General features: G+C 41.5%; 1 protein-coding gene across 2 annotated transcripts in view; it reads right to left on the bottom strand.

The window, feature by feature from the left end:
- SHROOM1 (shroom family member 1) overlaps window positions 1–13004 on the bottom strand; it is a 47100-nt gene extending 34096 nt beyond the window's left edge. Inside the window, exon 1 of one of the 2 annotated variants that reach the window (XM_081900788.1) lies at window positions 12783–13004. The gene's annotated coding sequence lies outside the window, so the exon portion shown is untranslated. The remainder of the gene's footprint in view (window positions 1–12782) is intronic. The other variant, XM_081900787.1, reaches the window with a different exon arrangement.
- Window positions 13005–13331: the final 327 nt, after the last annotated feature.

Below are 13331 nucleotides of genomic sequence, written 5' to 3'. Positions count from 1 at the left end.
ACCAAGGCATGGAAATTTGTTAGTTTTTAGCCGTGAGCCACATTCATCAGGACTGCAGTGCAGGATGAGTTGCATTGCCTTCCTTGTTCTCATCCTTAACTAAGGTCAGTGTAAAACCTTTAACTGGGTCTTTCTGCTTTGGTTTCTGGGGCTGTCTGTCACTATAGTAACTTACAGATATTGTAATGCTGTGCAACAGTGAAGGAGAACAGATAGAAATACAGTGGTACCTCAGGTTACAGACGCTTCAGGTTACAGACTCCGCTAACCCAGAAATAGTACCTCAGGTTAAGAACTTTGCTTCAGGATGAGAACAGAAATTGTGCTCCGGTGGCAGCAGGAGGCCCCATTAGCTAAAGTGGTGCTTCAGGTTAAGAACAGTTTCAGGTTAAGAACGGACCTCCAGAACGAATTAAGTTCTTAACCCGAGGTACCACTGTGAAAGTAAAGTTGTAATATGATAACCAGTAATATTAATGTCCAGCAAGGATGAATGAGCTGGAAACAGATGTTTGGACCTGGTGGTCAGAGCCAGTTCAACTATCTAGGCCCAGGCCAACTCCCGGTGATGGGAACTGCAGTCTAACATCTGGAGGGCCACAGGTTCCCCATCTGGTAGGGAACAGCCATCTGGATTAGCAGAATCCTAGGGCTGTGGGCTGTGTTAGAAGCCTGTGTCTAGACTCTTACAAACAGGCCTATACCTATCTCGGCTTTACCAATTCTTTATTCAGCATTTTAGACCTAACCACCTAGAGTGAGCTTCCCTGACCTCACCTGCAGCTTAAGGAAACACATTCCTGTCCTCTTCTACTATTACTCTGCTTCTAGCACGTCTGGTATCTAATGCTAACTGAAGCTGTGCTTCAGAATCCTCTGATATCACAAGGGGGGAGGGAGAGAGTCCTGTCCCACCGACAGTGGCAAAAGTCCCTGAACCAGTCCTACATGGGATTTAGGAGACAGGGCACATTCCAAACCAAAAAGGCAGCTGATTTCTTAGAGTAAGTTTCATTTAACTAAATGGGGACTACGTCTATGGAGGTATGTACAGGACTGCAATCAGCTAAATTCATTGATTTTCATTGGGAGTCAGAAGTCTCCAAGTGTATTTTTTATTGTTATAAACTCTACTTTTGAATAAATACACAGACACACATGTATATACACACCAAAGAAATCTCCAAGTGTCAATTTTGTACCTGGGATATCCAAATCTCTCTTAAAATAGTGGGGAAGAGTTATTATACCTTCGTTTTTTCCCCAAGCAGTTGCATGATGGATGGCTTTCTCCACATCGCCCAACTCTGCAAACATCCCCCTAAGTGTTTCTGCCTGATCTCTTGCTCCACATTGTGCAGAGTCTGGCAATCACAAACAAATGAAACAAACTATTCCATTGGTTAAATCGTCCTGCATCCAAAATCAATTGGTCTTCAGAATGCATGTTTCAACTGATATCTATCAATAACCTCTGAAACTATGCAAGGATTATGCAGGTCTTCAGTGGCATTTATTTGTGCAGAAGAGGAGAATGTACAATATATTGTTATAATAGCGAAACAAGATTTATTTTTTTAAAAAAAACATTATCATCCAGCAGTCAGAATACTCCAAATTGGCTGAGAATTGAAAATAAAACTCAAGCCATCTTTCTTGGCCATTACCCTGCACATCCAGGCTCTTATGATCCATTAGCAGCCTCCAGGTCACAGCATTTCTACTCATGGCTAATGAGTACTTGGGTCTTGAGCATTTCTAAGCAAGATTCAGTTTTCTGCGTGACCCATCTTCCTTAACTTCTGCCTTATCCAATTCTCACATCATTATGGGCTTCCTATTTGAATTCTGACCAGGCACCATTTTCCTGTAAATTCTAATTAGAGAGAAAAACAATGGATTGGATCCAAAGGATATTTAGTTATTTCCATTGACAAGTCACGTTGATTTAAATGTTTACCTACTGATTGCAAAATATGACTAACTTCTTCTAGATGCAAACTAAAAAGAATTTCACCAGTGTTTTATCCAGTATCTTCTATGATCACAAGAGATTATATGAACATAGGAAGCCATTTTATACTGAGTCAGACCATTGGTCCATCTAGCTCTGACTGGCAGCAGATCTCCAGGCTTTCACAGAGGGGACATGCCCAGCACTACTTGGAGATGCCACCAAAGCAGATGCTGAACCACTGAACCATGGTCCTTCCCTTACAACATATAGGGCGGGGGTCAGCAACCTTTTTCAGCCATGGGCCAGTCCACTGTCCCTCAGACCATGTGGTGGGACAGACTATATTTTTTGGGGGGGATGAACGAATTCCTATGCGCCACAAATAACCCAGACATGCATTTTAAATAAAAGGACACATTCTACTCATGTAAAAACACGCTGATTCCTGGACCGTCCGCAGGCCGGATTGAGAAGGCGATTGGGCCAGATCCAGCCCACGGACCTTAGGTTACCTACCCCTGATATAGGGTTATGTTACAGTATGAAATACAGGGTGAATAAAGAAGATACAGGGTTATATTCAGCATGGCATCATGTCAGGGACCTCTTAGCACAAGAATTACAGCTCAACACTCCATGAACCCCTAAATTTCCTCTGGAGCACATCTGGGGAGGGGAGGGGCTGCCACACATTGGGAGGAGGGGAAGTCCCATTGTGCTAGAGGTAATCCTTGTGCTAATGCAACAAGTCAGTTGAGTAACACCTAAAGGTCCCGGGATGGCACACAACAAGCAGTAAAAGCACAATTAACAACCAACATTAAAAAAGACATCAACGTCAACAATCAAAGAGATAAAGCAAGCACCATGCATTTCATCCTTCCCCAGAGGCGTAGCTGTCAACTTTCCCCTTTTTTAAAGGGAAATTCCCTTATTCCGGATAGGATTGCTCGCAAGAAAAGGGAAAAGTTGACAGCTATGCCCAGAGGTGAACACGCACTACAAAGGAAGAGGCATGCCAGTTAGCTGTTTTTGTCATTGTGTGCGGCAGCAAATAAATAAATAGAGGAGGAGGGTGGCTTCTGCTGGGGTGGCCGGTATTGTTACGTGGTCGAGGCAAAGCTTGGCTCTCTGCTTTCTCTGCCAGGGCTCTGAAACAATGGGATCTTTATTACAGGGTGCCTAAATAAATAATACAGCCCTCAAATACAAGAGAGAGAAAGAGACTTCTATTCTGAAAAGTTCTCAAACTAAGAACTGCTTATGGCTTGGAGCATATTTATAATTACTTGGGGTGGTGGTAAGTCTCACTGAACTCAATGGAGTTTCCTTGTGACACGCACACTATTGCACTGTTAATCATTTAATCAAATCCAGAAATTAAAAATACACTGGCTGGATAGAACAATAGATAACCACCACAGTTACATCACACAATGGATGCTCGGCCATAACATGTGTACGACTACATTCCACAGTTCAAGGCTAAGATTACAATGCTCAGTGTGTGGGTGGGTACTGGCAATCTCTCAGACAGAATATATTTCATTTTGACCATACAATGATGAATTCTAAAAAAGAGTGACGCAGCACTGAGGGAAGACCTTTGAATGACGTTGAGGAAACCAGTAATAATGAGCATTTAGCTCACATGCACAGAGAACCGCAATTGTGTTCATGCATTATCACGGTTTCTGAGAGCAAGGAGGATTCAAAACACTTTTGCCCAAATGCACTTAGAATCCCCTGAGTAGGGAAAGGTAGGAAGTGGAACAGGCCCATGCAGAGACATGAGGGGTTGGGTATGGGTGCATATTTCATCACAACTTTAAGCCCACATGTTTTCCAGCCCAAATGCCTGAATGGGTTGTTGTTGTTGTTTTGCATGTTATTACCTACAGTAAAAGGTAAAGGGACCCCTGACCATAAGGTCCGGTCGCGGACGACACTGGGGTTGGGGCACTCATTTCGCTTTATTGGCCGAGGGAGCCGGCGTACAGCTTCCGGGTCATGTGGCCGGCCAGCATGACTAAGCCACTTCTGGCGAACCAGAGCAGCACATGGAAATGCCATTTACCTTCCTACCAGAGCGGTACCTATTTATCTACTTGCACTTCGTGCTTTCAAACTGCTAGGTTGGCAGGAGCAGGAACCGAGCAACAGGAGCTCACCCCATTGCAGGGATTCGAACTTCCAACCTTCTGATCGGCAAGCCCTAGGCTCTGTGGTTTAACCCACAGCCACCCTCATTCCTTAGCCTATACAGTACACACCAACAAATCTGTATGTAGTGACATCTTAATTCTAACAGAAAAAGGGGCACAGCATATCACACACCCTGAGATTTGACCCCAAATCCTGAGTATTAAATGATTTCTACTTTAAATGAAAGATTAGTCAAATTCCAGTTCCCCCAGAAATACATTAGCATCTAAGACGGAAAACATTTTTAAAACAACCAGTTGAAGAATATGGATTTAAGTAAAGACAGGGTAGGCAATGGAATTTAAACAGCAGTCAGTCAGTCAGATTAATGTCTCTGGGAAGAGTGGCTCTTTTGAGGGAATTCTCATCCTATCTTCAGGATTATTTTTTTAGAAAATAGGCCCCTTTCCCCAACCACAGCAGCCATCCTCGTAAACATCACATTCACTCACTATTGGATCACACGTGTTAAAATGGTGAAGAAACTGTTGTGATTCCCATGTTCCTTTGGACAGAATGAACTAATAATCCAAATAATAGGTACTCTTTCAAATGGACACTCTTCTTTTGCATAAAAGAATCTTCTAGATCAGGGATGAACAACCTTTTTCTGCTTGTCAGGAACATAACTGGCCAGAACCTATATCCCAGTGGTGGGTAGACCTGGAGTACGTGAGGCCACCCCACTTTTCCTCTCACTTTCTGACAAGCTATAGGCAGACTTGCTGATATAGCAGCATCAGTGTGGATTACAGGAGCTAAAAAAGACTTGGTGTCCGCTGTAACATTTAGTTCCATTAGTGTACAAAGTGCTCCATTTCCAGGTGAAATGAACATGAGGTCAGTCAGGTGCATTTTTTCTTCTTCGTGTAGCTGCATGAACTACAACCTTGGGTCACCAAGCAATCCTTGTTATTTTTTTGACCTGCTTAACTTGAAGTGGGTGGGGTGGGAGAACAGCCTTGCCACTTCCAACTGCAATTTAAAAGTTGCAACTTGTTGAAGTTCCCCAAGCGAGAACATTGTGCCAAATATAGAACAGGACATTAAAGTTGTATTACTGTAACTGGCATGCAAGATGTCACAGTCATTTGAATAGCTGAAGTCTGACGGGCATCTTGTGTCACGGGAACAGGCTCCTACAGGGAAACAATGTGAAATAAAAGAGCCTTGTGGTCTTCTTTCAATGCCTCTTGGATAGATGTGTCACTTCTGTTCATCACAGGGGCAACTAGGCATCCTAAATCTGCCTCTTGGATGCCGATGTGATAAGAGTCAAACAGCAGGAGCGTGGGTTGGATTTAAACTGGTGGCCTGAAATAAAGAGAGACACCATTCTCCAGTCCCCTGAGATGAGGCAGGAAGTGGAATCTACCTGATCACCTCTGTCCTGAAATCTGAAACTCATTACAAAGCTGAAATTCGGGCCAAGTAAACAAGAGCTAGTGAAAAAGCCAGACCTAAGTTTCTATTGTGCCTGGGCCAAGTTTCTGGTGCCAGGAGGTGGATTTATGGGTTACAGGCTGAAATGTAGAAGCTTTGCATGTGTAGAGCACAAGTGGGATTTATTTATTTAATCCCCCAGAAAGGGAAAAAGACAACCACGGCATCAAGCCCCTTTCTTTGAGCCAAATGAAAGATAATCCAGCCACCACCATGGTTAGGTTTTGTTGTTAAGAGTGGTTGGTTTTGTCATCTTTGCCAAAGCCCAATTTGTGGTCTTTATTTCATTGGTATCAGCTTCAAAACAGGTGTCGATCAATAACCCAGATGTGAGGCTCCACTAATAGAATTCCATTTGAAACCCTGCCTGTCAGGACATGCACCCAATTAATGTCCCTAGCAGATGGTCCCTCAGTAGACCTACAAAGCTCCTCTTCTGTTCTTAAGTGCCAGGTTCCTATAAAAAAAGGTAAGGTAAAGGACCCTTGGACAGTTAAGTGCAGACAAAGGTGACTATGGGGTTGCGGCGCTCATCTCGCTTTCAGGCCAAGGGAGGCAGCATTTGTCCTCAGACAGCTTTCCGAGTCATGTGGCCAGCATGACTAAACTGCTTCTAGCACAATGGAACACCGTGACAGAAATGCTGTTTCTCTTCCCACCACAGCGGTACCTATTTACTTGCACTGGCGTGCTTCTGAACTGCTAGGTTGGCAGGAGATGGGACAGAGTGCGACAGGGTGAGCTCCCATTGCCAGGTTCCTTTACTTTCTTATTGGCATCCCAGGCATGACTGTAACTAACAAATTATATGAGGCTCTTCTTGAGGGTGCACCAGTGAAATTTCTCTATTGGCAAACATACACACCAAACCAAAACTCCAGCTGTTTTCAGTTTTTGAAAAAGTACAGCTGCTTTCAGAATTTGGATCATAGTGAAATTTGAATTCCACAAGGAGAGTTTGACCAGCAACAAAGTGAGGCAGGGTGGAATACAGATGTCTAGCTTTGTAGTTAATAGATCCACCATATGCATAAACAATAAATAAAAACTGTTCATGAATTGCAGCCTGCAGTGAGCTGCTACTTAAAATGGCCTTCTAATAATAGTGTTAGAAGAAACTGGGAGAGTATGGACATATGCAAATTGAACATTTGCCACCCTGAAGAAAGTCTAGACCCTTTGTGGATTAAACCAAAATATGAAGAGCATGAGCTCAGTTCACTTTTAATTGGAAGGCTCCTTAAAGGTACAAATCCCCTAGTAATGCAGAACATGTGCCTGCTGCAAATATGAGGCAGGAGGATGGAATGATCTCTTTTTTGGTGCTACAAAACAAACATTCCTGGTGGAAACTGAGCTCTGAGTGTTTGAAATTCTTACTTGGCATGCAGTTCACCCACTTAGGCTTTCTTATACCACCATGGAGTTGATGGCTATCGCAGTAGGGTAATGTGATTTGGATGGGCCTCTTTAACCAATTAAAAATGGGCACTTTTTAAAAATGATTGTTTTTTTAAGGAAAAGGCATACTTTAAAAGACAGTGGACACAGGACAATAAATTTTTGTGGTAGGGTTGTTGGCCAGCATTCCTATTTATTTTGAATGCCAGAGTCAATGAGGAAGAAAGCATCATTGTAGCTTTAGCTGTTGTTTGCCAGGAAAAAATGGAATATAAAGCATGATCATGCTGACGGGTTGATGAACGGATTTCTAGACAAAAGTAAAAGAGGACCTTACTAAAAATTAGATCTGAATTGTTGGACTCAAGCCCACATTTTATTGAATCTTATGAACCAATGAAAGAGATGCTCACTCAGCAAACCTTTCAGCATAAACTTCAGCAGAAGTTCCAGTGTACACATGAATCTCCCAGATATGCAAAGGATTCACCATTCATTTTTCAGTGGAACATGTAAAAAGCAACTTTGTGGTTGATTGTGTTCCAAGGGATAAACATTGCAGAAAATGGACCAATGATCATTTGTATCAAGTGACAATTTATCTGTAATAAAGCTGAGCCGTCGTGTAAAAATCCTGTTCATCCCTTAAGTCAATGCAAGTTTTACTATCAAAGTGGACAGCAGTATAGTTTCACCCTGTGTGGTCACTCCAGTTTACCCTCCTTTGGGCAATCCAGCTTTTCCCCAGATGTGGGAGTTAGTTATAAAATACCAGAACAGCATTTATTTACATTTTCATGTATACAAGGAGTACATTAACATTCCACAGTGTTTATTATTTAAAAGCCTTTTGGAGGCCTCTGAAGCCAAAGGGCATCTTTCAGGGATGTCTGCAGACATGGGACCCACCCACAGTTGCAGTTACTTAATTTCCCACATGCCACTTACCCACATTGACCAAGAAGTCTGTGTTGACCCTCTCTGATCTCACTGCACAAATGGTGATGAAAGGTGGGCAAGGAGTGCTGACAACAGAACAATTTAAATCAGAACTATGCAGCCTTCCTTTGCCACACACATTGCCAATGTCATCTGAAATCAAGTAGGGTTTTTAGTGAAGGGAAAAGGAGACACAAAGCAAAATGACACATTCTTGTTTGTTTCCTGACATGCAGATGAAGATACGATCAAAATACGCCTGTTCTGCTGGCCTCAGAAGAACTACATGGATTTTAATTACCTGACAATAGTACCTCAAACTTAACGGAGAAACAAATAAAGGCTCATTCATATCTTGGTTTATTAAACAGAGATATGATCATCTAAAAGCAGCCATTAGGTTCCCAATTCTGGCACAAGAAGTATTCTTCAACTTTCTACTCTTAAAGCAGGAGATGACAATGTCACTGGCATAATTGCATTTGCCCTGGATGAGGCCATATACAAAGAGCACGAGTACCTGCAACACATTTGCTGTTGTTTCAGATACAGATGGTGAGAAGACGTTGTGTCCCACAACCCCTCTAAAGGCTAGAGGGACCACTTGCAAGTGGAGGACCATAATCCTTGCCATGGTTCAGACCAGGGTTAGTAGTCCTCAAAAGCATCCTATATTCCTGGCCAGCTACAGACCAAACTACACATTACACAGGAGATCCATGCTTCTTACACAAGCTCCATGATCATTACAGTATGTTGGAGGTACCAATGTTTGCTTGTTTTTTACTTAAAAGCAGCTGTGCATAGGGTGGGGGTTCAAATTTGATCGGAGTCGCGGTGCTTAACCTTTTCTCCCTGTAGTCCAAATCACACACACCCTCCTTAAATTAGGTTACTTCATACTTTAGGTTGGGAAATTATACAGCATCCATCCCCTAACCCACAGCTCCAATCAAATTTGGAGGCAGCCTTCCCCTGCCAGTTGCTTTTCAATAAAAATAAAACACTGATCAATTCAATCATGGACCTTTCACTTAATTCAAAGTGTGGCCATCACTTCTATACACTGTATATAACCTTATATACCGACCTTCAGTCAAATGGTTTCCAGAGCAGCTCACAACAAAATACATACAAAATCAGAAACAAAATGATAAAATCAGAAGAAAAAAAACTTATAAAGAAACCAGCAATTAAAAATAGCAGATGAATGCAGATGAAACTCAGAACTTTAAAAGCCTGGGAAATTTGCTCTTCTCTGAATTTTTCAATGAAATTTTCTCCAACTCACACCCCTCCCCCTCAGTACAATGAAGCATATATTACGAGAAAGTGTGCACACACAAAAATGCTCATACTCGTAAAACATAATGTACAGAAATGCACTATGTTAGATAAAATAACAATTATGTGTGTATCCAGCAAAATTGTATGCAAAAACGCATATGAATTTGAATGCTGACTTAAAAAACAACAACAGACTGATGTGGAAATGGGTAGAATTAAACTTAAGAATGGAAAAACAAGGAATTGGTAGAAACTGAAATCGACAGATTTGTCTATCCTTAGCAGGCACGTAAGTCTCCTTGGTTACAGTCTCCCCAACAATGGTGATATCTGTTTCTATTAAAATCATAGTAATTACTTCTAAATGTGCATCTTTACATATAAATTAGCATATGTTCACTTTATGCATCCCTGTGCCTTCTTTTGTTCTCCATTTCTGACAGTGCGTAATTTGGTCCCATCTCCCTCTTCCTTCTGCATACCCATTAATCTGTTCTACGACTTCTCCCAACCCCCTCAAGCAGATCGTGGGGGCACAGGGCACACCAGAGGAGTGGGGAAAATTTCTATTTCACAAGCAGAAATTGTTATATTAATGGGTAGTTTAATGCCATCCCATGTCCCATATTAAAATAATTTTATCAACCAGTTAATGAGCTGGTTTTCGGTATGCATTCCAGGGCAGAAATGCCTTTGCTTCAACCTGTTTAACCTTTGATGATGATGCATTGCTACTGCTATAGCTGTGGTGGGTATTTTTAACCTTTCATAACAAATGCACTTAAAAATACACTGCTTTTGCAGTTTAATATTTAATATATCCAAAAGTGGGCCTCTAAAGCTTTCTCAGACTCTCAATCATTACTGAAATAATATCCTTGTTAGAAGCCCATACCTCCTATACAAAGTTTCTAACTGAGACCAATATCTTATCTGATGCAATTTAACAATTTTGGTTGTAGAAACTTTTCCAACCAGAGTAAAGTCAGTAAAACCTTGAGAATTATAGACTTTGACTGGTTGATTTCTATTATTCCTCTTACGAGTATTTTGTTTTTATATTCTGTGTTTTATTGCAGTGTTGTATATAGTGTTATATATTGTTTAACTTATGTATTACTGTTTGCCACTTTGTCAAAACAAATTCTAAAAAGCGGGATATAAATTTATTGACTATAATTTTTTAAATAAAATTTCTCCTTGAGTTTATGCATCTTCAGTTTAGTGAAACAGGATTAATTTTAATCATTAATCCCCCTTCAAATGGGTTTGTATGGTATTTTTGTATGGTATTTCCACTTGAAAGCAGAACTACATTAAGTGAAATAGGTGGTTTTTGAATATGATTGAAATGTTTTTAACTTCTTTTTTGAAAAAGTGATTATTACGCATCTGTTTAAAGTTTCCTGGCAATGATCACACAACACAGTCACAGATTAAGTCAGCTAGCCTATGTATGCCAACCAGGGGATAAGGCCTATTGGACATAACGGACTTTACTTCTGAGTAAATATGCAAAGGACTGAACAGCAAATCTCTCATTTTCATTAATGAGTTTAGCCATTTTACACAAATGTCTCAAAGAAACACACAAATATTAGTAAAATATACAATACAACATATTTAAAACCAATATGCAACACAAGCTAATCAAATCAGAAAAACAATCCTTCCACACACAACTCAGCTCTAACTCCCAGAAAAAGCCCCCAAAGAAGGGAATACTACTAGCTGTTGCAAACAAAAATTAACAAATACATACCTAGGGAGCAAGAAAATAGATTTGCTTGACACTGAATAGATTTGCTTGACACTGAATAGATTTGCTTGACACTGAAAATTTGTCAGTGTTGGCACCAGGAATACCTGGGGAGAGCATTCCAAAGACAGGGGGCCACTACTAACAAGACCCACAATCTTCTCACTGCCCTCTGAACCCTCGCTGGCTGGAAGCATACAGAGAAGCACCTGCAATGCTGACCACAAGATCCAGGCAGCCTCATACGCAGAAATGTTTTCCACAAGACACGAAGAACCTGAGCCACATAAGGCTTTATAGGTCGACACCAGCCCCTTGAATTGGGCCCAGAAACAAATTAGCAGCCAGCGCAGTACTGGATTTATGCATTTGGACTGTGATTCGTTTCAATAATCTGGCTGCTGAATTCTGCACCAGCTGCAGTTGCAGGTCCACTAAAACGTTGCAGTAATCCAGTGGTGAGGTTACCAAGGCATAGATCACTGAAGACATGTTATCCTCATCTAGATAGGGTTGCACTTGGGCTACTAGCCAAAGCTAGTGGAAGGCACTGTTATTCTGCTATAACCTGCTTTTCTCAAAGCAACTATGAGACTCCTGTATAGGGCCAGCCCACCCATGAGGCAAGGTAAGGCAACTGCCTCAGGCAGCAGGGTCTACTGGGGCATCTCCTCCCTCCCCCTTGTTCCTGATGTAGATCTCCCCTCACTCCTTCTTCCTTGGCAACGGGGGGGGGGGTGCCATTTTAGAGCCTACCTCAGGTGCCAAAATGTCCTGGGCCAGCCCTGCTCCTATACGTAGGCTCTCAGCCGATGTGGATATTTCTTTCGTTTCAAAATTGTGCAAAAGTTTACACAATCTCGAATTGCCAGCCTTTATTCCCTGAAGTTTTCAGTCGAGATGGAGTAGCTGTTTCTACACAGCTCTGCTTATTTCCTTGGCAGCAGCGAGAGAGAATCCCATTAATGGATCCCTGCATCACACAGCTGTAATGGAAAAGGTAACTGCTGCCCTTGCAATTGTTACAAATGCTTTGCGAATGAATAATAAAGCTTCCATTTAGCTTCCAACTGGTGCATATTGAGGGAAATGTGGCAAATCTGATGGCCGCAGCCCTGTACTGACTCTTAAGTGATCCTACCGCAGTCAGTAAAACATTTCTGGAATGAATTAATCCAGGTATAGGGCCAAAGTGGTTCCAAATTTTAGCCTAGCTCATTCTAAATTAATAAAGGACTCTTACTCTAGACAAGATATAATCTTACTATATAAGGCTAGCACAGACAACGCTGCAAGTTATTTATTTTTTACTTTTTTCCAATTCTATAAAAGTCAGCTATAGCTCCAATACAAATAAAAAAAATCCCCACAGAATTTCAATGCATTCTTTATGGTTTTCACCTCCATTTTCCTGAGGTTTCAAACAAGAACACAACTTCCTTGCACTGCTAAAAATTTTTCACATTAAAAAAAAATGCAACAAACTGGGTTCAAATGGTCAGTTACACATTTTGCGTCCTGAAGTACCATATCACTGAACTCTAAGCTGTGTAAGAAGAAAACAGAATGCCTTTCTCAATCTCCCACTGGCAGTTTCAAATCCACCTTCTCTATAAATCCCATTCACCTTCCTTAATGATTTATTGTCTCCAGATGTGTACACGCATAACCAGGAATCAGAACCAATCAATATAATGTCTATAACATATGTCTTCTCTCTCCCCGACCGAATTTGTCATTTCTAAAGATAGGCTGTCAAGCAAACCCTTGACAAAAACCAGTCATAATTACCTGCATGCCATCATTTGGTGCTGTCTCTGTTTTAACTGTACTTCCCAAGCTGTTGGCTGAAAGAGATTGAGGTTTTGACAGACAGCATTGTTTCCCTTGGAGTGCTGGCAAGTAGCAAAATGTTGCTGTTATTCCTTTAACTCTCTTCCCACACAGGAGTGCAATTTCCGAAAGCACAGTGAGAGAGGACTCCGCTTCTTTTGAGTTTTCTTTGGTTCCCCTAGCTACTTTTAGATCATAAAGGTAATTGGAAGGATTCCCTGTCCAATCATGGGGAAGTAGGTGGGGCTAGAATAATGAACCTGAAACTCTGGCTTCAGAGTAAAAGAGTTTCAGCCTGACCCAGATCTCCTCATGCAAAAGAGAAAAGGGAAAGCACCCGCCAGCACTGGACAAAAGGATAAACTGGGGGATTTACGCCACTGATTACAGTCCAGCTCAAGGCTCAGTTAGTAACCAGAATCTTTTAAGGTATTGAAACAGCACACAGAGCAGCCGCACATTCATAATGCTCTCTACTTATAGTATAGACCTCACATGACTCATTTG

Source organism: Podarcis melisellensis, assembly GCF_964234715.1.
Source record: "Podarcis melisellensis genome assembly, chromosome: 2".
NCBI lineage: Eukaryota > Metazoa > Chordata > Lepidosauria > Squamata > Lacertidae > Podarcis > Podarcis melisellensis.
The sequence above is the reverse complement of the archived record's forward strand: the minus strand, read 5'-3'. Positions and strand labels throughout refer to the sequence as shown.